The sequence below is a fragment of the Pongo abelii genome, chromosome 10 (genome assembly GCF_028885655.2).
Source record: "Pongo abelii isolate AG06213 chromosome 10, NHGRI_mPonAbe1-v2.0_pri, whole genome shotgun sequence".
NCBI lineage: Eukaryota > Metazoa > Chordata > Mammalia > Primates > Hominidae > Pongo > Pongo abelii.
This window is the reverse complement of record NC_071995.2, coordinates 98,814,254-98,826,562: the sequence shown is the minus strand read 5'-3', so window position 1 is coordinate 98,826,562 and position 12,309 is coordinate 98,814,254.

The following is a 12,309-nucleotide window of genomic DNA, read 5'->3' as shown; positions in this document are numbered from 1 at the left end:
TTGAGCCCAGGAGGTTTAGTTTGTTTGTTTGTTTTTGTAGAGATGGGGTCTCACTACATTGCCCAGGCTGGTCTCAAACTCCTGGCCTCAAACTCCTGGCCTCAAGCAATCCTCCTGCCTCTGCCTCCCAAAGTGCTGGAATTACAGTTATGAGCCACTGTGCCTGGCTGACCACAGGAGTTAGAGGCCAGCCTGGGCAACATAGCAAGACCCTGTCTTGCGGGGAAAAAAAATTCTCAGCTAAGGCTTGGCCTGGTGGCTCACACCTATAATCCCAGCACAATGGGATGCCAATGCAGGAGGATTGCTTGAGACTGGGAGTTCAAGGCCAGCCTGGGCAATATAGTTTGACCCTGTCTCTACAAAAAAATAAAATAAAAATTTTAATTGCTGGGCAGAGTGTGGTGTACCCTGTAGTTCTGACTACTCAGGAGACTGAAGTGGGAAGATCACGTGAGCTGAGGAGTTCAAGGTTTCAATGAGCCATGAGTGTGCCACTGCACTCCAGCCTGGGCAATAGAGTGAAACGCTGTCTCAAAAAACAAAAATTATTGGCCAGGTGTGGTGGCTCACATCTGTAATCCTAGCACTTTGGGAGGCCAAGACAGGTGGATAAACTGAGGTCAGGAGTTCGAGACCAGCCTGTCCAACGTGGTGAAACCCCATCTCTACCAAAAATACAAAAATTAGCCACGTGTGGTGGTGGGCACCTGTAATCCCAGCTACTTGAGAGGCTGAGGCAGGAGAATTGCTTGAACCCAGGAGGTGGAGGTTGCAGTGAGCTGAGATCACGCCACTGCACTCCAGCCTCAGCAACAGGGAGAGACTCTGTCTCAAAAAAACAAACAAAAATTCTCAACTAAGAGTCTGTGAAAAGGTTTCAAAGGGCCAAAGTACAATACACTTTGTGAAACTGCAGGCAGTTTTTTGTGTATCTGTGCTTATGGCATCTTTCTAGGAAGATAATCCATGGCTGTCAGCAAATTTTCACGAGGACTGTGGCGCAAGCACAGTAAGAACCACTGGGTTCAAGAATCTAAAAGTCTTTATTGATGTATATTTATATATTTCCCAAATTTTGCTTTTACCTTATGGATAAACTATTAAATATCCCAATGTTATATTAACATAAGAGCATTGGCTAGATGTGGTGGCTCACGCCTATAATCCCAGCACTTTGGGAGGCTGAAGTGGGTAGATCGCTTGAGCCTACAAGTTCCAAGACCAGCCTGCACAACATGGCAAAACCCCATCTCTAGTAAAAATGCAAAAATTAGCCAGGTACAGTGGTGGGTGCCTATAGTCCCAGCTGCTCAGGAGGCTGAGGTGGGAGGATGAGTTGAGCCCAGGAGCAGAGGTTGCAGTGAGCTGAGATTATGCCACTGCACACCAGCCTGGGCACAAAAATAAAAAATAAAAAATAAAATAAAGCACTAAGCTAGATGACTTTTAAGTTCTTCCTACTTAAAAAAAAAGAAAGGCTGGGTATGGTGGCTCACTCCTGTAATCCCAGCACTTTGGTAGGCCAAGGCAGGCAGATCACCTGAGATCAGGAGTTCGAGACCAGCCTGGCCAACATGGTGAAACCCCGGCTCTTCTAAAAATACAAAAAATTAGCCAGGAGTGATGGTGCATGGTATGTACTTGGGAGGCTGAGGCAGGAGAATTGCTTGAACCCGGGAGGCGGATGTTGCCGAGATGGTGCCATTGCACTCCAGCCTGGGTGATGGAGCGAGACTCTGTCAAAAAAAAAAAAAAGCAACCCAATTATATGACACTGGAAGATAAAACTGCCCTAATCTGCATATGGCTTTTTTTAAGTTGGGGAGGAAGTTAATATACTTCCAGTGGAAGACCTGAGAGGGTACCTGAAGAGATACCAGGAAAATACTGGAAACATGCCACCAAGCCCTCTTCGATAGAAGAGTCTCCTATTTGGAAAGTTGCCATTTTAATGTTCAGTGTGAATCAGGTAGGGATTTGCTAGTCATCACTATGAATGGTGGATACTTTGACAAATGCTTTAAGGATATTACCACGTCCTTGCGTCTGCTGTTCAGAAAATTATAACCTTAGACAAATATCTTTGCACTGAGCCTCAGTTTTTAAAAAATCTCTAAAATAAAAATACACATGCACAGATCTATATTTTTAAGATTGAGCTATTCCTTTAATAGTTTAAGGTTGAAACAAAGAAATAAAAAAAGAAATAAATTTAAAAAAATTTTTTTTAAGATTGGGCCAGGTAATACCAAAGGTACCTTCCAACTCTTTGGTGGATAACAGTCATCTCTCCATCTGTAAATAGTGCGTTCGTGAGGGAGAATCTGTGGTGTGGTAACAGGAATATGGGCTCTGAAGTCTATAGTTCAATGCAATTTCCATTAAAATACTACCATCATTCTTTACAGAACTAGAAAAAAAAAATCCTAGGCTAGGCGCAGTGGCTCATGCCTGTAATCCCAGCACTTTGGGAGGCCAAGGCGGGTGGATCACCTGAGGTCAGGAGTTTGAGTCCAGCTTGGCCAACATGGTGAAAACCCATCTCTACTAAAAATACAAAAATTAGCTGGGTGTGGTGGCACATGCCTATAGTCACAGCTACTTTGGAGGCTGAGGCAGGAGAATCGCTTGAACTTGGGAGGTGGAGGTTGCGGTGAGCCCAGATCACGCCACTGCACTCCAGCCTGGCTGGCAACAGAGCGAGACTCCGTTTCAAAAAAAAAAAAAAGAAAAAGAAACTCCTAAAATTCATATGGAAACAAAAAAGAGCCTGAATAGCCAAAGCAAGACTAAGCAAAAGGAACAAATCTGGAGGCATCACATTACCTGATTTTAAACTATACTATAAGGCCATAGTCACCAAAACAGCATGGTACTAGTATAAAAATAGGCACATAGACCAATGAAACAGAATAGAGAACCCAGAAATAACCCCAAATACATATAGCCAACTGATCTTCAACAAAGCAAACAAAAACTGAAAGTGGGGAAAGGACACCCTCTTCAACAAATGGTGCTGGGATAATTGGCAAGCCACATGTAGGAGAATGAAACTGGATCCTCATCTCTCACCTTATACAAAAATCATTTTAGATTTAAGTCCTAAGAACTGAAACTATGAAAATTCTAGAAGATAACATGGGAAAAACTCTTCTAGACATTGGCTTATGCAAAGATTTCATGACCAAGAACCCAAAAGCAAATACAAAAAAAACAAAGATAAATAGGTGGGACTTAATTAAACGAAAGCACTTTTGCACAGCAAAAGGAACAGTCTGCACAGTAAACAGATAACCCATAGAGTGGGAGAAAATCTTTATACATCTGACAAAGTACTAATATCCAGAATCTACAAGGAACTCAAACAAATCAGTAAGAAAAAAACAATCCCATCAAAAAGTGGGCTAAAGACATGAATAGAAAATTCTCAAAAGAAGATATACAAATCACCAACAAACATGAAAAAATGCTCAACATCACTAGTGATTAGGGAAATATAAATCAAAACCACAGTGCGATACCACCTTACTCCCACAGAATGGTCATAATAGAAAAATAAAAAAATAATAGATGTTGGCATGGATGTGGTGAACAAGGAACACTTCTACATTACTGGTGGGAATGTAAACTAGTACAGCCACTATGGAAAACGGTGTGGAGATTCCTTAAAGAACTAAAAGTAGAACTATCATTTGATTCAGCAATCCCACTACTGGGTATCTACCCAGAGGAAAAGAAGTCATTATACCAAAAAGATACTTGCTCTCACATGTTTATAGCACCACAATTCACAATTGCAAAAATATGGAACCAGCCCAAATGCCCATCAATCAAGAAGTGGATAAAGTGTGGTATATGCATACAATGGAATACTATGCAGCCATAAAAAGGAATGAATTAATGGCATTCGCAGCAACCTGGATGGGATTGGAGACGATTATTCTACGTGAAGTAACTGAGGAATGGGAAACCAAACATCGTATATTCTCCTTCATAAGTGGGAGCTAAGCTATGAGAATGCAAAGGCCTAAGAGTGATACAGTGGGCCAGGCACGGTGGCTCACACCTGTAATCCCAACACTCTGGGAAGCTGAGGCGGGTGGGTCACCTAAGGTCAGGAGTTCAAGACCAGCCTAGTCAACATGGTGAAACCCGTCTCTACTAAAAATACAAAAATTAGCTGGGCGCGGTGGCAGGTACCTGTAATCCCAGCTACTTGGGAGGCTGAGATAGGAGAATTGCCTGAACCCAGGAGACGGAGGCTGCAGTGAGCCGGGATCATGCCACTGCACTCCAGCCTGGGTGACAGAGCAAGACTCCACCTTGGGGGGGAAAAAATAGAATGATACAGTGGAGTTTGGGGACTTGGGGGTGAAATGGTGGGAAAGGGGTAAGGGAGAAAAGGCCACAAATTAGGTTCAGTGTATACTGCTGGGGGGATGGGTGCCCCAAAATCTCACAAATCACCACTAAAAAGCTTATTCATGTAACCAAATACGACCTGTTCCCCAAAAACCTATGGAAATAAAGAATTTTTAAAAATAAGAGAATTAAAAAAACACCTTAAAAAAAAAGAATGTGGGCTCTGGAATCATAGACCTGGATTTACGATTTGACCTGTTTGGGTTAAAAGGGAAAATACTATCAGATGAGTATTCTAGATTAGGATAAAATATAGTTTAGAAATAGAATTACCAGAAGTCAGAGTTGTTAAGCATACTTTAAATGTCTTATTTTGTTATTATTTAAATTGAGTATTTCCTACAACATTCCCTAATGGAGCTTATTTTTATCAACATGTACACACATATATATGTATATGTGTGTGTAAATATATATACATCCATACATACTACTAAATGAAACTTGTAAACAATGAAACTTTGTAAACAATAAAACTTGTTTACAAAGAAACTGACTTCTACTGAATAGTTTTTGAAGGTTCTGAGGCATTAATTTCTAAAGGGAAATTTCTAACCAAGCATTGCCATGCCACCTAGTGACAGCTTCATAAAGCACAGTTATTAGGCTTAAAAAGAATTAAGTTCCCAAGGGTATCATCATTCAATGTTAGGCTAAACATTTTGGAGGGACTTACATGTAAAGCATTTTTTTCTCTGTATAAATAAATCCAGTTTCAATTACTGGAAAACTTTCCTCCTGATAGAATATTCAGTAAATTTCCATGACCATTAACAGTCTGATTCATAACACTTGAGACTGTTTAAACTTCTTAGATTATTCAGTCTCTACGAGATGACAAAGATTGTTTGCTTGACCAAACTTTAGTCAGGCTCCTGAATCTTCTTCTAGTCCCATCTGTGCTCTTCCTTAAATCCCATTTTAGCAAAGAACCCTGCTGTGTCAGTTTAGCAAGAAGCCCCCACCGTCAATATCTCATCATACTCAATATGCAATCATGTTCCTCATCCTTTATCATTCCCCAGAGGTTATGTGTCATCATCCTGGCCAGTCTTCGGTGAGAATCCTGTTAGGTCAGTTCAGTCAGAATCTCCCTTACCCTTGAGGTTTTTCCTCTCAGTAATTTTCCTTTCATTGAACCCTGACCTGCTTCTTGGCTATAAATTCCCACTACTTGGCCATGCCGTACTCAGATTTGAGGCTAGTATCTCTCCCTGACCACAGAATCCCATAGCAGTGGTCCCTGTACCTATTTTGATGGTCCTGAATAAAATCATCTTTTAACAAATATCATTGAATAATTTTTTTGTTGACAGGTACTAGCCACATAAATAAAAGGTTTTGTTTGTTTGTTTGTTTGTTTCTGGAGACAGGGTCTAACTCTGTCACTCAGGCTGAAGTGCAGTGGTGTGATCATGGATCACCACAGCCTCAACCTCCTGGGTTCAAGCAGTTCTCCCACCTCAGCCTCCTGGGTTCAAGCAGTTCTCCCACCTCAGCCTCCTGAGTAGCTGGGACTACAGGCACATGCCACCAAGCCCAGCTAGTTTCTTTTTTAGAGACAGGGTTTCGCTATGTAGCCCAAGCTCATGAAAGATTTTCTAACTCCAAAAAAAAATTTTTTTTGAGACAAAACGTTTTTCTTCTTATATAACTTTTATCCATAAAGAATTCAAGACTGAAATCTGTTATTGAGATCTTTTTCCTGGAAATATTTCCTTCCTGTACACTCTACAAGTAGATTGGAAGTTCTTCTACTTGCTGATTCCTTGCATGCTAAAAAGATTTTTGGAACACGAAAATCAAAAAAATTGGGGCTGAAGCCTCGTCTCTGATGCTTAGCAACCCTATAACCAATGATGCTACCTAATCATTCATTCATGAGTATAATCATTCAGCTTTTCAGCTATGCCAGGTATGATGTAGGAGACATAAAGTGGATGTCATAGTCCCACCCTTGGAAAAGTAACTCTAATACAGAGAACATAAACATGACATTAACAATGTAGTAAACATATAGAGGTATGAATACAGAACTCTATACAACTAATTTATTATGGCATCTGAAAGAGAAGCAGTATTTAAAGTTGGTCGTGAAATCTGAATGGGAGTTAGAATTTGTAACAGCATCTCTGGAAGAGGGACGAGAATGTTTAAAGGGACTGGGTTGCCAAGAACATTTTATACATATTTCCGTCTTTCAGGGGGCTGTATGCATATGCATACATGAAAATTATATATATGTATGTATATAGGAATGGCAGATTGGGTTAGAAAGATGAGGAGTTGAGGGTAAATTTAACTTTGATATGTTTAGGGTGAAATACTTGTGAACATCTAAATTGAAGGTGTGGTAAAGCATAAACTTCAAAATTAGACCCACCTGTGTTTGACTCACAAGTCCACTACCTAATGTGACCTTGAACAGTTTACTCACTGTTTTGAACCTAGGTTTTCTCATTTGCAAAATGGAGCTAGTATACAATTGTTGCAGTTAGGATTAAATGATATGTATATACATTGCCTGTCACAGGTTAGGCTATTTTAATAAGTGCTATCCTCTCACCCTCCAGGCCTGTTTCTTTTTTTGTGTTTGTTTGTTTGTTTTGTTTTGTTTTGTTTTTGAGATGGAGTTTCGCTCCTGTTGCCCAGGCTGGAGTACAATGGCGCGATCTCGGCTCACCACAACCTCCTGCCTCCCGGGTTCAAGCGATTCTTCTGCCTCAGACTCCCAAGTAGCTGGGATTACAGGTATGCGCCACCACGCCTGGCTAATTTTGTATTTTTAGTAGAGATGGGGTTTCTCCAAGTTGGTCAGGCTGGTCTCAAACTCCCGACCTCAGGTGATCCGCCCACCTTGGCCTCCCAAAGTGCTGGGATTACAGGCGCGAGCCACCGTGCCCAGCCTTAGGCCAGTGTTTCTCAAAGTGGCCCAAGGTCTACCTGCACCAGAATCACCTGGAGTGCTTGTTACACAATGACGCCTTTCCATACCTAATGAATTAATTTACTGAGATGGAGCTTGAAACTATGAAATTTAACCATCACATTGGAGTTGTGAGGTATATAAATTATGTGAATTAACCCATATACAAAGACTTTTTTTTTTTTGAGACGGAGTCTTGCTCTGTCGCCCAGGCTGGAGTGCAGTGGCACTAACTTGGCTCACTGCAACCTCCACCTCCTGGGTTCAAGCTGTTCTCCAGTCTCAGCCTCCCTAGTAGCTGGGATTACAGGTGCATGCCACTATACCTGGCCAATTTTTGCATTTTTTTTAAGTAGAGACGGGGTTTCACCATGTTGACCAGGCTGGTCTCAAACTCCTGACCTCAGGTGATCTACCCGCCTTGGCCTCCCAGAGTGCTGAGATTACAGGCGTGAGCAACTGCACCTGGCAAAGACTTCTAATTACACAACTGTTCACTGACTCAAGTTTCTATTAGCATTTTCATTTAGGCTAAAAATATGAAACTACTTAACCTTTTGTCAGAAAGAATATGATACTTCGAAAGTTATAAATGAATATATGAGACATTTTCCTAATTCTTTTTTTTTTTTTCTGAGGCAGGATCTCTCTCTGACACCCATGCTGGAGTGCAGTTGTGTGATCTCAGCTCACTGCAACCTCCGCCTCTCAGGTTCAAGCGATTCTCCCGCCTCAGCCTCCTGAGTAGCTGGTACTACAAGCATGACCCACCACACCTACCTAAATTTTGCATTTTTAGTAGAGATAGGGTTTCACCATTTTCCTAATTCTTAAAGTCCAAGTTCAGAGTAAAACTAGGTGCTTTAAAGATGGCTCAAGAATGCTAAATACTAACCATTAAATTAGCAACAAAAAGTTAATAAAACGCTAAAATTGACAAAGATATTTTGATAAAGTTATTCCTTTGTTTTATTTGTTGTGTGTTTTATTGTAAGATTGTCACTAGGGGCCGGACATGGTGGCTCACGCCTGTAATACCAGCACTTTGGGAGTCTGAGGCAGGCAGATTGCTCGAGCCCAGGAGTTGGAGATCAGCCTGGGCAACATGGCAAAACCCCATCTCTACAAAAAATTAGCCAGGCGTGGTGGTGGACACCTGTAGTCCCAGCTACCCAGAAGGCTAAGGTGGGAGGATCACTTGCTTTGAGGAGTGATCGAGCCACTGCACTCTAACCTGGATAACAGAATGTGACCCTGACACACACACACACACACACACACACACTCTAAAATAATTTGCCGGGCACAGTGGCTCACACCGGTCATCGCAGCACTTTGGGAGGCCAAAGTGCTGACTTGAGGTCAGGAATTCGAGACCAGCCTGGCCAACATGGTGAATCCCCGACTAATAAAAATACAAAAAAATTAGCCAGGCGTGGCGGGCACCTGTAATCCCATCTACTGGGGAGGCTGAAGCAGGCAGGTAGGATACCTTGAACCCAGGAGGCAGAGGTTCCAGTGAGCGGAGATCGCACCACTGCGCTCCACTCTGAGCAACAGAGCAAGACTCAGTCTCAAAAAAAAAAAAAAAAGATTGTCACTAGAAACTATTTTAAGTTAGTTAGGGCTTATACTTCAGAATAAAAGGGGTATAACTAGCAATTCAACTATTTTGAAGGCCGGCTGCTGTGGCTCACACCTGTAATCCCAGCACTTTGGGAGGCCGAGGTGGGAGGATCACCTGAGGTCGGGAGTTCGAGACCAGCCTGACCAACATGGTGAAACCCCGTCTCTACTAAAAATACAAAAATTAGCCAGGCATTGTGACGCGTGCCTGTGATCTCAGTTACTCAGGAGGCTGAGGCAGGAGAATCACTTGAACCCAGGAGGCGGAGGTTGCAGTGAGCTGAGGTCGTGCCATTGCACTGCAGCCTGGGCAACAAGAGCGAAACTCTATCTCAAAAAAAAAAAATTGAATAAATATATATTTAAATATATATTGAAAATGTGAGTGAACACAATTTGAAAAATGTTTTGTGTTAATAAGATATACAAATTATAAAATTACACAATTCAGTATTTCAATTGCTAACTCTTTAGCGCTTCTATAATTATTCAAATTAATTTTCCTGATTTATTTTTTCCCTACTGTGTTTTTGTTTGTTTTTTAGAGATAAGGTCTTGCTCTGTCACACATGCTGGAGTGCAGTGGTATGATCCTAGCTCACTACAGCCTCTAACTCCTGGGCTCAAGTTCTTCTCCTGCCTCTGCCTCCCAAAGTGGTGGGATTATAGGCATAAGCCATCTTGCTGGGCCCCTACTGTTTTCTTGAATCCTTACCCTGCTTTCTTAGATTCATTGTCATCTTACTACAGTACTGTATCCTTAAGCAGTTATTTCAGAAATAGTCTCAAGAGTGGCACTTTGAGTCCTTGTTTATCCAAAAGTTTGTATTTTGCCCCCAGGCGTTGAATACTGGTTTGACCAGGGACTGCGGCTCCTGTTGCTCAACATTTAGTCTAACTTCCTTATAGTGTGTCTTCCTAAACTTCGGAGAGTAGAAAGCTAAAAACCTCATTTTCCAGATCCTTTGTAGCCAGTGTTCTGAGTATGATTTACATAAAACTTTTTTTTTTTAAATTATTACTATTTTTTGAGACGGAGTTTCTCTCGTCGCCTGGGCTGGAGTGCAATGGTGCAATCTCAGCTCACTGCTTCTGCTGGGATTACAAGCATGCGCCACCATGCCTGGCTAATTTTTTGTATTTTTAGTAGAGATGGAGTTTCACCGTGTTAGCCAGGATAGTCTCGATCTCCTGACCTTGTGATCCGCCTACTTCGGCCTCCCAAAGTGCTGGGATTACAAGCGTGAGCCACCACGCCTGGCCAAAAAAACATTTTTTTTTAAGAGACGGTATCTCACTCTGTTGCCCAGGCTGGAGTACGGTGGTGCACTTAGCTCACTGCAGCCTCGAACTCCTGGGCTCAAGCAATCCTCCTGTGTCAGCCTCCTGAGAAGCTGAGAGTAGCTCATAAAATTGACTCATGTCCTTAAGACCAGTCTGAGTCCAGTCCTGTATATGCCACTTCCACTTGATGGCAGCACATGCTGCTGAGCACACCTAATCCACAGTGGGGAGGAGAAATTATCTCAGGGAGAAATCAGAGCAATATTTCTAGTGGTTCAACTTACATGAAGACATGGGTGGAGATGACAGTTAATGATTTGACCAAAGGGTCAGAGATTTGACAACTACAAGATAAGAAACCTAGGCCAGGAATGGTGGCATAGGCCCATAATCTCAACACTTTGGGAGGCCAAGGCAGGAGGATTGCTTGAGGCTAGGAGTCCAAGGCCAGCATGGGCAACATAGTGAGATTCCCTATCTCTAAAAATAAAAATAAAAAAATTAGCCAGGGGTAGTGGCGCAAGCTTTTAGTCCCAGCTACTCTGGAGGCTGAGGTGAGAAGACCACTTGAGCCCAGGAGTTCCAGGCTGCAGTGAGCTAGGATCATGCCAGTGCACTCCAGCCTGAGTGACAGAGCAAGACCCCATCTCAAAAAGAAATAAAAATAAATTTTAAAAAAGAAAGAAAAAAAAAGAAATTTGGGAAGTAGAAGCTTTAGGGAAGTAAGTGGACAAACTCAAAATAGGCCCCAAATGCAAGGATATTTGTTTCCTGTGTGAAAGCCTATCAAAAGCTTTCTTATCAAAAGCCATCTTCTGTAGGTAAGGCTCTTAATATTTAGATGGACAGCATAGCATACACTGGGACATTGGTTAGCCTCTTTCCCCAGCCATCCCAGTGCTTGCTCAGTTATGCTACATTCTGGGAAAATTCCCTCAGCTTCTTTCTAACTCAGATTTTCAGTCTTTTTTCTTTTTTCTTTTTCTTTCTTTCTTTTCTTTTTCTTTCTTTTTTTTTTTTTTCAGAGTCCCTGTCACCCAGGCTGGAGTGCAGTGGTGTGATCCTGGCTTACTGCAACTTCCACCTCCTGGGTTCAAGCAATTCTCGTGCCTCAGCCTCCCGAGTAGCCGGGACTACAGGCATGCACTGCCCTGCCCAGCTAATTTTTGTGTTTTTAGTATGGAAGGGGTTTTACCATGTTGCCCAGGCTGGTCTTGAACTCCCAGGCTCAAGCCATCCACCTGCGTCGGTCTCCCAAAGTGCTGGGATTACATGGGTGAGCCACTGCGCCTGGCCCAGCTTTTCAGCACAGTACTAGTGTCCATTCTGCTGTTCAATCCATCTATTAAGCAAAAGTTTTTGTCTTTTTTTTTTTTTTTTTTTTTTGAGACAGGGTCTCACTCTTCACCTAGGCTGGAGTGCAGTGGCACAATCTCGGCTCCCTGCCACCTCCACCTCCTGGGTTGAAGCAATCCTCCTGCCTCAGCCTCCCAAGTAGCAGGGATTACAGGTGTGCACCACCACACTGAGTTGGTTTTTGTATTTTTAGTAGAGAATGGGTTTCACCATGTTGGCCAGGCTGGTCTTGAACTCCTAACCTCAGGTGATCTGCCTGCCTTGGCCTCCCAAATTGCTGGGATTACAGGCGCCCGGCCCAAAAGTTATTTTTAATAACTTATTTTTAATTTCTAAGAACTATTTTTGTTATAGCAACCTGCTCTTTTTACAATAGATACAGTGACCCCATCAGTCCTTTAGAGGATATTAGTTTTTGTTTTTTCCTTTGTTTTCTTCCCTTAGGGATTCATTCTTGTTAGATTTGGGGCCTCTCTGGTGATAAGTATCCCTCAAATATTTAATGCTTGGTTGTCTGTTCATTTTTTTTCATTTCTGAATTCCTGTTTACCCATGGGTGAATCCAAGTTTTTCTTTTTTTTTTTTTTTTTGTGACGGAGTTTCACTCTTTTTGCCCAGGCTGGAGTGCAATGGCACGATCTCGGCTCACTGCAACCTCCGCCTCTCAAGTTCAAGTGATTTTCCTACCTCAG